Raw genomic sequence first — 16,696 nt, 5'->3', positions numbered from 1 at the left:
GGCTTATTCAAATACAGGAATTAAGTTTTCTGTTCCCTTGCCAGTCCTTCACTCCTTCATCTCAGTGGTGCTTGAGGCCACTCCATTTGGTTCACAATTAAGGTGTTTCCCTTGCTGATAGAGTGTCCTGATAAGGAACAGCTCCCCAATTCCTGAGATTCTCCAGCAACCTTAATAATCTCAATTCTGGCGCCTAAAAGTCTGAGATTCCAAGGGAAAGTGTAATTCAAAGTTGGTTTATGACTCTAAGGTCAGAGGACATGTTTACTCATCATCAGCCAATCAGGAACTGGTAGGGCAGGTTAACCCCATGTGGGTCTCTGATGCCCATGAAACTTTCAACCAATGAACAACCTGCAGTTCCTCCAGGTAAAAACAGGCAACACAGAGAGCCTGTGAACCGGTTCTCAGGGTAGAACAGTTGGGAAGCGCAGAACAGTTCCCAAGGGAACACAGTTTCCAAGCGCAGGACATTCTCGCAGTGCGCCTGCTGGACATTTAGCCTCAGGGCTCCACTTGAACATCCTCAGACTCAGCCCGGACCACCACGTAACGGCCAGTGTGTCCGAGTGCAGGACTTTCCTTTGTTCTAAGAGTTGAGAACAGAGGTAGCCAGCGCGAAACCTCCACCCGAGGTTAGCATCAGCAGCAAGCCTCGTGAACAGGTTGGAGGCTTGCTGCTGATGCTATTCAGCTGAATCACTATTCAGAACTAGCGCTTCATCACGAACGAACCAGTCTTCTTCCTGACCTGCTGGGACCCAAAGTCATTTTTCTCCTGTGCACAAACTTTGCTAGTAAGCCAGAACTAACTAGCCGGTCTTCAGAGAGCCCCCTGCTAGAGCATCGCAGTAGAAATCTCTCTCACCACGTCGCAAGCAGCACCACTGCCTGGCACCGAGCCAGAGAGAGTGGATTGGACAGCAACAAGCCTGCCTTTGCTTCTTTGTGTCTGCAGGAGATCTGACTCCACGCAGATTGGATGAGTATTCAACATTCTGCATTACACCTTTTGAATTCAATTGTTACCTCAACCGCAGTTGATATCCATTTAATTCCTATGAGTGATGTACTTGTTTTGAGTATCTAGTGTAGAAGTTGTAACCAAGTTCACTTGCGAAACAGTCTAAATGAATGATATACTGAACGTATGTCCTCTTGGTATTGGTAACTCTTCGTGATTGAATATATACCTTTTGTATTCTGCTAACGCTCTCGATAAGATCTGTTATGTTTATATGCACATTTTATGTATTAATAAATGTATTCTTGTGTATTAATACCCGTGTGTGTGCGTTGTTTGAGTTATCCCGCAAGGTTGGATTCGAATACCATGAAAATAATCATTTTGTGACTTACGGCTACAATTAAGAATTGTCCCAGTAGATGTGCGACCCCTACATTACTGGTGCCTTGTAAGAGGATACTACAACTCTATAACTCCACCCTGTATCTTTGTGTCTATTCATATGCACCCTTAATGCAAAATGCCAAAACGAAGGTAATAGTGTTTTGTGTTTGTTTTGTATGGTGTTTATTAATCAGTTCTACTCCCCAGTTTATAAATCCTCCCAGTCTGTCCATAGCTCTGCGCTCATTTTCTCTTGCTCTCCTCCCTCCACCCCAACTTCACCCTTGCGGCTGCCTCCCTGGCTCATTCTTCACAGATGATTTCCCCAGCCAGGTGAGGTAACACTACAATAATAAGTACACTATCCCTTTATATTCATCTGATTGTTTCCTTGTTAGTAGATTTTGGAAGAAACTACTAAAATGCTTTTTTTCAACCAAAGAAAATCCCCGGTAATGACTCATATTGGTAGGAACCCACTGCGTGTAATGTGTGACAACCATTTTGATTGAGTGTGTTTCTGATTTCTGTATAACATTGCAATGTGTGGCTCATTATGCATAGCATTGACTGGAAGATCTTTTTTGTCCACTGCAGCTCCAACAGTATGATTTTCTTTGTTTCTTCTTTATGAGGAACCTGGAATATGGAAAGCCACCTATGCACACTGACACAAACTAGCAGTCGATTTCCTATACCTGGACCAGAAGCCAGTCCTTAACATCTGGGTCATTAGGATTCACTTCCGAGTCCATTAATATCTTCACTCTCAGCACCACCCTCTTCCCTGCGGAGGAAAGGATGAAAACAGCATAGAAGACAATAAAAGAGGCAAACCCCATTCTGAAGGAGCATTAAGTGATTCAACCTGCCTGGTCTGAGGGACAGTTATATGGTCAAGGACGTCGAAACATCACTTACAATATTACAAAAGACTGGTGCTCCGGAGGTGGCTCCAGAGTCTATCCCAGCAAGCAACAGGTGCAAGGCAGGGCTCACCCTGTAAGTAATGCCAGTCCGTCACAGGGCACACGCCACAGCTAATTTTGCCCAGGAGGTAATTCAAAACCTACCAGCATGTCTTTGGACTGCAGGAGGCAACCCACGCAAAAACAAGGAGAACATTCAAACTGCATGCAGACTGAACCCAGAGCTCAGGCAATACGAGGCAGCAATGCTAACCACTGCACCCAGTGCACCCTGGGACCGACTCTGGGCCACCACAAGCGCAAACTGGACAAGCAGTCGCAGAGAGCGAAGTGCCGGCGATGTTCCCCGCAAGTTTACCCCTATAAGGCTGTCAAAGTGGCCCCGCAATAACTTACCACTGTAGCAGAAGAACGCATAGGTGGTATTGCAATAATAGTCATTCCAGGAGCCTCTCGCGCTCCCCTGCAGATTCACAGCGCCACAGCTCTCAATGCCGCCATAATTGTTGGGCTCCCCCTCGTACCAGGGGCGGAAAGTGGAGACGTCCCCATCGGACCACTTCCAGGGCTCAGTGAACAGCCCGATCCAGACCTCCCTGCCTCCGGCCGTGACTCTTACTAACTCATTCTCGCTCTGGCTCCTCACCCGGGTCAGGTCGGTGTAATGTTCTCTGCAAAACGTCAGGGCTTCTGTCCAGTTCTTGGCCTCAGCCACCAGGAAGTATTGATCGGCTGCGCCTTCCCCCCCTGAAGAAGTGAACCCCAGTCATTAGTCTGGTTGAGGGTCACAGAGCAGCCTCAGCAAGCAACAGGCAGGATACCACCTGGATGGGACGCCAGTCCACCGCACGCAGACACAAGCCCTAGGGTCAGACATTCCCAGCAGCCAATTCACCCACCAGTGTCCAGTGTCCCCCACAGTCCAATTCAGTTGGACTGTGGGGGACACTGGAGCACCTGGAGGAAACCCCCGCGAACATGGGGAGAACATGCAATCTCCACCTCTCCACCCCAGGATTTGAACCTAGGGCCCTGGTGCCGCGAGGAAGTGACGCTAACCGCTCCTTATATAGCGCTTTTCTGGACTCGACTCAATGCGCTTTAGTGGTAATGGGGACTCCCCTCCACCAACACCAATGTGCAGCCAAACCTGGATGATGCGACAGCAGCCATAGTGCGCCATAACGCTCCACACACATCAGCTATCAGTGGGGAGGAGAGCAGAGCAAAGAAGCCAATTCATAGATGGGGTTTATTAGGAGGCCATGATTGGTAAGAGCCAATGGGAAATTTGGCCAAATCCCTGGGATTTTTAATGACCACAGAGAGTCAGGACCTCGGTTTTACATCTCATCCGAAGGACAGCGCCTGTTTACAGTATAGTGTCCCCGTCACTAAACTGGGGCATAAGGACCCACATGGACCGCAGGGTGAGCGCCCCCTGTTGGCCCCACTAACACCTCTTCCAGCAGCAACCTTAGTTTTTCCCAGGAGGTCATCCAGATACTGACCAGACTCACACCTGTTTAGCTTCAGTGGGTTGCCAGTTGTGAGTTGCAGGGTGATATGGCTGCATTATTATGACTACACATTCAGTATTCGTGCGAGAAAGACCGTAAAAGACTCATGGGACATTTACCTTGATAGCAAACGGAATACCTCGTGAAAGTGCAAGAGCGATCAGCCCACAACCCGCTGCTGATCATCGCCACGCAGTTCTCCTTGCCCCCGTAGTTGTTCGGTTCTCCCTCATACCAGCTGGTGAAAGCAGACCTCCCCGCGCCGTAGAGGTAGTCCCCCCCAAGGGACCACTGCCACAGGTCCCAGACGTAGTACAAGCCGATCCAGGCGAAGTCGGTGACCGGCTCGGCGTTGGCGAGGAGCTGCTCCAGGTCGGCTGGCCCGCTCACGGTAGCCATGTCCGTGTACTGGCCCCTGCAGTACTCCCGAGCCCCAGCCCACGTCCTGCGCTTGCTCACAAAGTGGTAGCGGTGAGGTGAGGCCAACGCCCAGAGGCCTGAAATGCAGGAGGCAAGGTTGAGGCTTAGGAGCAGTGGGTGATCAGCTCGCGATGCCTGGCCAAGCCAGCCCATGACGGGCCAACACATTGGAGAAGCAAATCCGGTCAGGGATTGGCCCGGAACTTCTCAACTCGACAATTGTGGCTGTCGTTTTGAGTGGTTTCGTCTTCCCTGGGGGAGAATTTCAAATGGGTCTGCCCATGCACTGTGAAGTGGCACAGGGGCTAGAGCACTGCAGTTTTTCAGCACTGGGACGCTGGGTTCAGCTCTGCTTCTGGTCTGGTTTGTATATTCGACACTGTGCTCACACTAGGTTTCCTCTGGGAGCTCCAGTCTCCTCCCCAGTCGAAAGGCATGCTGATATATTCACTGACGTCTGGGAGAGTTAGTGTGGGTGTGAGTGTGTGTGCCCTGTGATGGAGTACCACTCCTTGTGCCTGCTGTTTACTGGAATAAGCTCTGGCTGTGCCACCACCCTAAACTGGATGAGGTGGAACAGGTGGGCAGATGGAATATCATATAATCAAGAGCACCTCTGATATAATAGTCGGCCGGAACGATAAATTGGCACAAAGCAACAGCATCAACAAGACCAGATGATAATCGGTCTAAGGAGGTACAACCTCTGAGTTGGTAGGCTGGTGGCCACAGGTTTCTTGATGAGCAATCGGCCCCCCAGTCATTTCTGTACTTTGCTCAGGTCCAGATGAGCGGACCAGTCCAGACCGCAGACGATCGCAGGCGATACAGAGGGATTAGCGGAGGCCGAGAAGCGGGCAGCAAATGAAATTCAAATGATTTAAACCAGCGTGCAGGCAGGGAAAACAAACTTTCGATGCAAAACTCAGGGAGGCGACTCAGGGAAAAGACTGAGGTGTTTATGCTGATGAGTCGTTTGCATCCTCGAAACAATGTGGGCGAGCCATAAGCCACAGGCACAAGGCAGGACAGATGAATGACTACGTTAACCCAGGGACACCAGCCCATTGCAGGGCACAGATACGCCCATACTCACATCAGGGCAAATTCTCCAGAAGCCAATTGACCCTCCAGCATGTCTCTGGACTGTGGGAGGAAACTGGGGCAAACCTATAAGAAACACACATGAACTGGAGGGACATACCACCTCTGAACCCAGGGTTCAACCACTCCAGTCATTATAGGTCAAATGAAACCCAGTTATCTGACTGAAAAGGATCTATCCAGGTGAGCCAAGTGCTTATGAGAGGTTAGCCATCTTGATCCTGCAGAAAGAGACTGTACCCCCAACAGAAAAAGTAAATGTGCAAAGCTCTTTGCAGAAACTCCAACCTCTCCTCACAAACCTTATAATCAAAGGACATATTGATGTCCTTTCCTGGACTCTTAATGGCTTGAATACACTCTTCATGTAATTAGAGTCGATTGGCGCTGTTACAAGTCTCTCACTCATATAAATTTACTTGTCATGCTGCAGGACCAGGAGTAAATAACAGTGCTTTGATCAATTAATAAAGGCCTGGATCACCTTGAGAACAATCAATTAAACAGGTGGTCTGTACAATTAAGTAACTGAGGAATCAATGGGAACAAACATAAATAAAACCGGTGATTCAGGGTGACCTATAAGATTCACTAGACCTGAGCTCTCCCTGGGTCAGGATCAGAGAGCCCTGTACTGACTGGACCAGAGTCACAGACCCCTGGATTGACTGGACCGAGGCACTGGCCCTTTCAACACCGAAGTTCAGAGGTCTGAATAAACCTCTTTTTATCTTCCATCTCCGCTGGTCCAAATTGGAAAGGAGAGAAAAAGCCCACATGAGGAGATTACAATACATGTACTGTATATAATCAATTTTTTTAAAACCAGCCATAAATTAACCTTGGCAAACTGTCTACAACCGTTCACCGTTTTTTTTCCCTATGACACTATATACATTTGTGACCAATTCTAAATAAAGTAAACAAGTAAGCAGGAGCAAACGGTGTATTTGAATGAAGCTCCACACATATTTCTTTGCCTCTTTACTGGAGAACTCCAAAAAGGTGCTCCAGGAAAATCATTACAGGCCATCATGGACATCTCCCATCTCCCCTCTATGACACACTTGTGAGAAGAACACATTCAGCAACAGGCTGATCCAACCGCGGTGCGACAGGGGACGCTACAGGAGGTCATTCGTGCCTTCTGCCATCAGACTGTACCACTTATCCACTGTGTGTCTGGGCAGGGGTAGCACTGGCACTGACCTGGTTTTGGACTTAACAGTAAACTCTCTGCTTCCATTGGGTTTTTTCCCCGTTTACAATTGTTGTTTGTGCAATACATGCCAGGGACGCAATATATTTACAATATATTGTAATATATATACAATATATATGCAATATATTTACATTGTGCAATACAACTTTTTTGTGTACTGTTCTGGCTTGCTTTTTGTATATTCTCGACTGTGAGCAACTCTTCTTAGTGCACTTCTCACTGACTGTACTGATTGGATTGTGTTGTTGTATTGTTGTATCATTTCGTTACACTGTCGCTGTGTTGACAGTGCTGCTGTCGCACTGCAATTTCCCCTCACGGGATCAATAAAGTATCTGTCGATAAGTAACCGTCGTTGTGTTTCAGATAGTTACAGAGAGCTGGTGACCCAGTTCTGTTCACATACTGGGGCTGCCCTCCCATCTATACAGGACATTGATGACAGATGGTGCCTGAGGAAAGCTCTAAGCATCATCAAAGACCCCCACAGACCCCAGCTACAGACTGTATGACCCTCTACCATCTGGAAAACGGTACCGGAGCATTCGGGCCCGGACTACCAGACTCAGAGACAGTTTTACCCCTGCACTATTAAACTATTAAACTCCCAGCCTCTCTCACTCTCACCTCACCTCTCACCTATGATCTGAACCTCACAGTGCCTTCTTTCTTACCAAAAACTCAAACACACATTGAAATCTACCTCTACCTTACATGTCAAAAAGCTCACTCCCCATAATTTCTATCCTTTTATTTCATTCTGTTGATGAATGTTTTTGCACATCTGATGTTGTTTTGCACATTTCCTGTTGTTGTTTTTGCACACTGCTTGTTGTCTCTGTCTTTCGTTTGTTATACAATTGAATTGTTGTTTTTTTGTATTACTTATCATCTGAGAGCTAGCTAAATAGCTTTTCGTTATACCATATACCTGTATATGAATATAATGACAATGAACTTGAACTTGAATACTGTGCAGTAATGCAACATCATCATTCCAAACAGAGGTTTGGGGTTAGTAAACACAAATGAAAAAAGGACACACTAACCTGAGACGATCAAGGTGAGGCATGCCTTCTTAGCCATCACTGCGGGTCGACGACAAACATAATAAAGACATAATACGTGATCAATTTACCAAGACCTGTGATAGAGTGGCGTCCTGTCCAGGATGTAGCCTGCCTAGTGCCCTTTGCTTGCCAGAATAGGTCCTGTGGCCCTCAGTTGATAAGATCAGATCACTTTTATTGGCCATATTCAATTTCTTGCATTAGGAATTTTTCTTTTCGCAGACCCCAGTTTGCTCTCCATGAGACACACAGACAGGGAGAGAGAAGCTGGGGGTCAGAGCGCAGGGTCGGCCATTTATACGGCACCCCTGGAGCAGCTGGGGTTCAGGGCCTTGCTCAGGGGCCCAAATGAGTAGGATACCTCTGCCAGCTGCGGGACTTGAACCGACAAACCCTTCCAGCCCCAGGCGCAGAGCCTGAGCCACAGAGACACTGATTTTGTTTTCACTGGATAAGCAGTGACTTAAAGCAAGGTGTTGTCATGTAAATAAAGGAGAAGCTGATCATTTATCATCTTTCTCATCAGGTTCTCCCTGGGTCAACATTGCTTGACTGGTACAGTTTCACTTAAGGCAGAGCCAATTACTCAAATAAAGCAACTGACCACTCCCTCTTCAAAACAGGTCGCACTGCGGGCTACAGTGAAATAAACACTCTTTTTGAGCCCTGTCGGTACGCTGGGTACCCTACGCGCTAAAACGTTCCCAGACTCTCAAATGAACAAGGCTTACATTTCTCGCAGGTTTGGACATTTACAATCTTTAAAATGTCCTGAAATTTCCCTATAACCGTTAAAAGCTCCCTCCACACCCTGAAACAATAACATTGGGATTTCCTAACAGGTCACTCATTCCTACACAGTGTTTCTGAAACTTTGCACTTCTGTAATTCTTTGTTGATTTGCGTTGCTCCCCGACATTTATTTTCCCCTCTAGTTTAGTCACCACTCACCGTTCTTCTCCCCTCTGGATGCGGGGTTGTCTCCGACCCGCCGGGGACGCTGGGTAGACGCGGACTGTTTCCAGGCCTGTACAGCCCTCGGTCTTTCCTCGGATCACCCAGCTGCGGTCCCCATGGAAACCATTCGGGCTTAGAGAGGCCCAATCTAATTGGTTCTCTGCAAGGACAATATTCAAATCGGACTCCCCCCATCCCGTGCCAGGTGCCTAGGCAAATCAGTCTCTCTGCTTTACTTTGGGATCATTTTAATTTAAATCCCTGGCAAATCAATTTCAGCTGCTGCTCGAGGTTTGGATTTATATCCACTAGGGGGGGGGGGGGGGGTTAATGTGTTTTCTTACGGTCAGGGACCAGCACAACCAATACGACAAAGACAAAACATTGTCAACAAAGAAGGTGTTGCAACAAAGTTTCAGCCGATTATTTCAGAAAATTAGTTTACACTGTTTAGAAGTCAGACGGTGGCACGGTTCTGGTACAGTGGTTAGTACCCTTTGATGGCCTGGTACCCCGTCCATCAAAGGTACACTGACAGGCTGAAAGTACTCTTTAGTCTGAAGGAACTGATTCTCTTCAGTCTGAAGGGTGTGTCCCACACTGACAGGCTGGAGGAACTGAGTCTCTTTCGTCTGAAGGGAGTGAACCCAGGTGCCCTGTGCTGAGCCAGGATCAGGGTGGAGTGGCGATTGCCATGATCTGGCGAGCACAAAGCTTCATCAGCTGCCCTTTGCCACAGGAGGTAAGAGGATGTACAGTGATGACGCATTTCCCTGTCCGTCGTGGCAGTTAACAGGTACTGGTTACAGGATCTCTAAAAAAGGAAATAAAGACTGAAATCAGATCCGACCCACCATGCTGCCACGGCGACGGTGCACTGCCCAGTGAAAGTGGCAGCCTGTCCCTGGACTGTGGGTGGAAACTGGAGCACCTGGAGGAAACCCCCACAGACCAGGGAGAGAATATGCAAACTCCACACAGACAGCACCCACACCCCAGGTCCAGCACTGTGAAGCATGCCCGACGATGCGGAAGGGCTTTTACAAATGAGTGTGTAACTCACACTGGTGCCCAGGATGGCCTGCTACCGGAACACAACCTAATTTTCTTAATGCAGTTTGTTCGAAGCGGTTTGCAGGAGCTGGAGGTGAGGACTGAGCTGGGGTCCAGTGTGCGAGAGTGACTACTGATGTCGTGTGTGTGTGTGTGTGTGTGTGTGTGTGTGTGTGTCTGGATCATTGTGAGCGCCGTCAGGTTTGTGTATTTGTTTAAACAAGAGGACGTGTCTGTGCGGGTCTGACTCTGTGTGAGGGTGCAGCTCTAACTGTGCGCGCGCGGGCGTGTCTATCTCTCTACAATGCATGAGGGGCTAAATCTGCCTCTGAGAAACTGACTTTTCAGAAGAAAAATTTATGAAAAGGTACGGCCTGGCCCTCTTCTCTTGCTCCCGACGTATAACACACTGGGGGATGAAGCTGGTGTCTTCAGCTGTAACCCTAGCTATTTATGCAAACAGCTCTTTTATGAAAAGCAGATCTAGGCCTAGACAAGAGGAACAGATTAAACAAATCTTGGATTTATGGCTTATTCAAAGCAGACTGAGCGCTGCTATACTGTATGTAGGAGCCAGAGATGAAGAATGAGCTATTTAAGGAAATCAGGAGTGTGAGAGAGGGAGTGTGTGTTTTTCCTCCCAATAGAGAAGGCTTGTGGTTCTTTATGCTTTTCTGCAGAGGCTGCCAACGTGAGTACGTGTTGGGTTCTTGGTTTGAATGCTCGAGTTGTCAGGCTGGCGTTTTTTGTTCCTGTTGGAGCCCATAATTGTGAACAAGGCACTTGAGGACGTCTCTGTGCGGGTGTGCGTTTGTAATGACGTGTGTGTGCCTCTCTGTTTCAGTATAAAAAATGCATTTAAGACATTAAGGCTTTTCATGTTCCTAATATTCTTTCCTTCTCGACAATAATAACTAAGGTGGCTGCTGGAAGAGGTGTTAATGGGGCCAGCAGGGGGTGCTCACCCTGCGGTCTGTGTGGGTCCTAATGCCCCAGTCTAGTGATGGGGACACTGGACTGTAAACTGGCGCCGTCCTTCGGATAAGACGTAAAACTGAGGTCCTGACACTCTGTGGTCATTAAAAATCCCGGGGTGTTTCTCGAAACGAGTAGGGGTTTTACCCCAGTGTCCTGGCCAAATTTCCCATTGACCCTTACCAATCATGGCCTCCTAATAACCCCCATTTATGAATTGGCTTCATTACTCTGCTCTCCTCCCCACTGATAGCTGGTGTGTGGGGAGCGTTCTGGTGCACTATGGCTGCCGTCGCATCATCCAGGTGGATGCTGCACATTGGTGGTGGTGGAGGGGAGTCCCCATGTCCTGCAAAGCGCTTTGAGTGGAGTGTCCAGAAAAGCACTATATAAGTGTAAGCAATTATTATTCATTATAATGTAATAAGTCCATTATTTCTCACCCCTCCATTGTAAGGCATACACAACACAAACACCAGGAACAATTATCTCAGAAGCCAGTTAACCTCCCAGAAGAAATAAAAGGTGTTAAAAGTAAGTATCTCCTTTAGGTGAGGACAGACTGGATCAAACAAAAACAACATTTGAAGTGAATTGCAAATGTATTGAGTTGTGATGCAACTGTAACTTGAACCTAACATGACTGGGGCGTGCATTTTTGAAATTGCATTTTCACAGCTGAAATACAAAATGAAGCTGATCGCAGTCCAAACTCAAGGTATTGTTGTAAAACTAAATATTCAACGTGTTTCTACCTGTCCCTTTTCAGCTCACTCAGAAGTCCACAGCCTGCAGCCTGGTGCCTCTCTGTCTCTCCTCCTCCACACTGCTGGTCCAGTGGAGGTGCTGTTTGATCCTGCAGGATCTGTCCAGTCTCGTATAGTCTTACTGAGCAGCGCAGGGCTCCCTGGCCCCAGGTACGAACAGAGATTGTCAGTGCAGAACAGCTCTCTGAACTCCGCTCCCTCACTCCAGCTGATCAGGGCAACTACACAGTGAGGGACCTTATGGGAAGCAGTATCAGCACTGTGATCGTCACTGTGGGTGGTAAGCAGGTCTACAGTAGGGTCACTAGAGTGCTCTATATTCTTGACAGAGTGTGTTCTTATATCATCCTCTGTCCTGATTGTCTTTCAGCTCACAGAGACATTGTCACCCTGCAGCCTGAAGCCTCTCTGTCTGTCCCTCTGTTCACTGGAGAGCCAGTGGAGGTGCTGTTTGATCCTGCAGGAGGTGGAAACTGGACCTCAGTGTGTTCTGTCCAGAACACCACAGCCAGCTGTGTCCCCCAGTACAGTTTTTTTTTTATTTTTGATGATTAGCCATATGTTGATTACAATATTGTACATAATGTATAATTTGAACTCGATATTTTTCAGGAGTGAATGATTGTATATTTTCAGAATAAATTTCAAAACCAAATTATTGTCCCCCGATCTCTGTCTCTCTCTCGTCCTGCTGTCTGTCTGTCCCTGCCTCTCTGTCTCTCTCTTTTAGCCCCGTCTGTCAGTCTGTCTGTCCCTCGATCTCTGTCTCTCTCTCTCCTTCCTCTCTCTCTCTTGGTTTGTTTGTCCCTCAATTTCAATCTTTCTCTTTGCCTGCTGTCTTTCTGTGCCTTCATCTTTGTGTCTCTCTCTCCTTCCTTTCTGTCTGTCTCTCTGTCTGTCCTGCGTTGTCCCAGCTGGGCCTGTCTCCCCAGCTCTCTGCCTTCAGCTCTGTTCGCCGATGTCCCACCAGCCCGTCTTTCTCTCAGCCTGTCTCTTGACTTGCAGGAGGAAGAGGAAGTGGAGACAGCTCCTCCGGCAGGAGAGAGGAAGGAGGTCAGTGCTGGTCCCACCCTGCCTCCTGTCCTGTCTGTGGTGGAGTTTCGCCGTCTTGTCTGTCCCTGGGTCTCAGTGTCTCTCTCTCTTTCAGCCCTGTCTGTCAGTGTCTCTCTCCTCCTCCTCTCTGTCCTGTGGTGTCCAGTCAGTGTGTCTCTCTCCTCCTCCTCTCTGTCCTGTGGTGTCCAGGCAGTGTGTCTCTCTCCTCCTCCTCTCAGTCCTGTGGTGTCCAGGCAGTGTGTCTCTCTCCTCCTCCTCCTCTCTGTCCTGTGGTGTCCAGTGGGTCAGTATTAGTGGGCTACACCCAGGCTTACTCACTGCGAGTGTAATCTCAGCAGAGTCTCTGTGCTCTTGGGACACTTGACTCACCTGTCTCTCTCTTTCTCTCCCTGTGCTGTCCCTCTCCTGCCCCCTCTCTCCCTCCTCGGACTCCAGCTGGAGGAGGTCCAATCAGCACCTCCTGTGAGACAGAAGAAAAAGAAGGTGGGTAATGCTCTGATCCTCTCTTTACTCCTGTCCAGTGTCCAGTCAGTGTCCAGTCAGGGTGTCTGTATGAACCCCTCTCTCTCTCAGTGCAGTGTTCATGTCCTGGAGTGTCAAGTCAGTGTGTCTGTATGAACCCCCCTCTCTCTCAGTGCAGTGTTCATGTCCTGGAGTGTCCAGTCAGTGTGTTTGTATGAACCCCTCTCTCTCTCAGTGCAGTGTTCATGTCCTGGGGTGTCCAGTTTGACTCTGAACGTGACCCTCCTGTCTCTGCTTCAGAAGCGCTGTTGCGTCTTTTTGAAGTCCCTGAGCTGCGTGTCAGTGGAGACAGAAGATCAGGACGAGCCGATGGAGGCAGCGGAGACCGTAGCTCAGGAGAGGAAGAGCGAGGGAGAGGAGGAGCAGGCTGCCGGCAAGGACAAGAAGAGGAAGAGGAGGTGCAGGTAAGCAGACAGGGGGGCGCCGCCCGGTCATGTCTGTGATTCAAGGAGGAGTCTCCTCTTGCTGTTTGATGTCATGGTGACGTCAGTGTCTATGTCCCTAACACCTGCAATAACAATATTCTTTCCAGGTTCCTTTCCTGGTTCTGTGCCTGCTAAGATCTGGACTGGACTGCACTGGACCGGAGCTGAGGGACACCAGACGACTGTACTGGAGCCTAGGGACACCAGGCTGGACTGGACCGGAGCTGAGAGACACCAAATTGGACTGGACAGGAGCTGAGGGACCCCAGACTATGCTGGACCGAAGCTGAGGGACCCCAGTCTGTGCTGGACCGAAGCTGAGGGACCCCAGTCTGTGCTGGGCCGAAGCTGAGGGACACCAGACTGTGCTGGACCGAAGCTGAGGGACCCCAGTCTGTGCTGAACCAAAGCTGAGGGACCCCAGACTGTGCTGGACTGAAGCTGAGGGACCCCAGACTGGACTGGACCGAAGCTGAGGGACACCAGACTGGACTGGACTGGAGCTGAGGGGCCCAAGACTGGACTGGACTGGAGCTGAGGGGCCCCAGTCTGGACCTAAGCTGAGGGACCCCAGTCTGTGCTGGACCGAACCTGAGGGACCCCAGACTGTGCTGGACCGAAGCTGAGGGACCCTAGTCTGGACTGCACTGGAGCTGAGGGACACCAGACTGGACTGGAGCTGAGGGGCCCCAGACTGGACTGGACTGGAGCTGAGGGACACCAGACTGGATTGGACTGGAGCTGAGGGACACCAGACTGGACTGGACTTTTGTTAAGCATCAATAAACAATTTAAAAAAAAAATCTGTTTAGCTTTTGGTTTGTCCCCCCCCCCCCCAAGGTTGCTGCTGGGAGAGGTGTGAGTGGGGCCAGCAGGGGGCGCTCTCACCCTGCGGTCTGTGTGGGTCCTGATGCCCCAGTATAGTGAGGGGGGACACTGGACTGTACACAGGCGCTGTCCTTCTGATGAGACGTCAAACCGAGGTCCTGACTCTCTGTGCTCATTAACAATCCCGGGGTGTCTCTGGAGAAGAGTAGGGGTGTTACCCCAGTGTCCTGGCCTGACTCCCCCCTGGTCTTGACCCATCATGGCCTCCTAATCACCCCCCTTCTCTGAACTGGCTTCATCCCTCTGCTCTCCTCCCCACTGGGAGCTGCTGTGTGCTGAGCGGACTGGAGCATCATCCAGGTGGGGGCTCCACACTGAGGGGGGCTGGAGGGGATCCCCCTGACCTGGGAAGAGCTCTGAGGGGAGGGTCCAGACTTATTAATTATTATTATTATTATTCGTGCTGCACTGGGCTTCAGTCCTGGTAGTGAGAGGGGGATCTGTGATCAGTACAGATACTTATGACTGTATAATAATACACGATAGAAATGGAAAACAGGGTAGCGCTGTAGTCCCTTCGAAACGTTTTGAACTGCCAGAAGAAGTTTTCACAACCCGGACTCGTGAAGGTACAGGTCTTCTCCCTTCGTCCGGAGTAAGGTGAGAGGTCACCCCCTCGGGGCGCAGTATCCCCGATGCACCCCCCCACCACCACCCAAAACGACACACACTTCTGTGACGATTGGGAGACCCCGGTTCGACCAGCCCCTGCGGTGGAGGAAACGGCCCGCTGGAGAGAACACGCAGACTCCACACAGAAGGGTCACCTCGGCATTAATTCCAACAGCAAAACAACACCAGAGAGAAACGGTCTCCGAAAGATAAGCGCACACCGGGAAAAACACGAAGGGGTCATTACAAATGGGAATAGGAGTTCTTTTTTTCTTTTCCGGACGTCATTTGTATAGTGTCCTGGTGATTTCTCCCGTTTCGAACGGAGTTTAATGTCGCGTTTCTACTTTATTAGAGAGAGGCACTGAACTTTGGGGAACGTGACATCCACCCAGTATTACTAGTAGGTTGATAAATATAAATGTTCTTTTTCCCCCCGTATGATACCTCGCGAAATATAACGATGGCCAACTCCTTAAGTCGAAATTTAAACCCTTCTCACGCTACAAGACAGTCCGTCAACATCGCCGCGGCCCGAAGCGCGACCTTCGGTATGACGTTGGTGGAAAAGGGGGTAGGGTAAGTACGTCACAGCCGGGGGAAGCCCCTATCACGTGAGAGGGGTGCGGCGGGCGACGAGCCCCCGGGGGCGAAGAGAAGTTGATTTGCGTGGGGTGTGGAAACACTACACGACCGGGCAAGCGAGCCGTTTTTTTTTTGTTTTGTTTTTTCCAGAACATCAGAACAACCGCAGAGATGACCATCGATCCACCTCCAGACGTTTCCTTTTTTGTCCTCTTTGGCCCCCAAAATAAAAAAAAAACTGGGATCCATCGTGGCGTTGCCAAATTAAAACGTCAACCACTTTTCGGGCTTTCGTGCTGTCCATGATGAAACCGTCATGGTTGTGTAAGCATACGTTACGTCACAGACCGGCGGCGCTCGGACGTGAGGAGTGTCGTTACGTTTTTGAAATGGCACGTCAGACAAGATCTCTGACAAGATCTCCGAAAAACCCAAACCTGTAAGATTCAATTTCAATTCAGTTTTTTATATAGCGCCTTTCACAACAAGAATGCCCCAAGGCCCCGAACAAAGGAGTTGTTCCACACCCCCGCCACCCTCTGTGTACAGTAGAGCCCCCTGTACTGACTGGAGGAGCTCACCCAGCTGTGTCTGGAGAGAAGCCGGGGTATCGGCTTCAACCACAGGCCTGGGCGGCTTGTTCCCCACCCCCACCCCCTTCTGTGTACAGAAGAGCCTCCTGTCCTGACTCCAGTAGGAAATGTCACCTGGAGGCAACACACCGGCTTCTTTTAACAGATCACCTTGGGAATCGGGAACAACGGAGCTGTGTGCGGCCGTCTGTACGGAGGGGTTCAGCGCGGAAGGGCTCTGGGCTCGGGTCTGGACTCCCTGTGTTCTTCGGGTCCAAAGACAGGCTTTTGGGCTAATTGGCTTCTGGGAAAACTGGCCCTGGTGTGTGTGTGTCCTATGATGGAGTGCTGTCCTGTCCAGGGTGTGTGAGTGAGTGTGTGTTTGTCATGTGATGGACTGGTTCCTGTTCAGGGTGTGTGAGTGTGTGTGTCTGAGTGTCCTGTGAGGGACTGGTGTCCTATCCAGGTTGTGTGTGTGTGTCCTGTGAGGGACTGGTGTCCTGTTCAGGGTGTGTGAGTGTGTGTGTGTGTCCTGTGAGTGACTGGTGTCCTGTCCAGGGTGTGTGAGTGTGTGTGTGTCCTGTGATGGACTGGTGTCCTGTCCAGGGTGTGTGAGTGAGTGTGTGTGTGTCCTGTGATGGACTGGTGTCCTGTCCAGGGTGTGTGAGTGT

The sequence above is a fragment of the Lepisosteus oculatus genome, chromosome 14 (assembly GCF_040954835.1).
Source record: "Lepisosteus oculatus isolate fLepOcu1 chromosome 14, fLepOcu1.hap2, whole genome shotgun sequence".
In the NCBI taxonomy this organism is placed as follows: domain Eukaryota; kingdom Metazoa; phylum Chordata; class Actinopteri; order Semionotiformes; family Lepisosteidae; genus Lepisosteus; species Lepisosteus oculatus.
The sequence above is the reverse complement of the archived record's forward strand: the minus strand, read 5'-3'. Positions refer to the sequence as shown.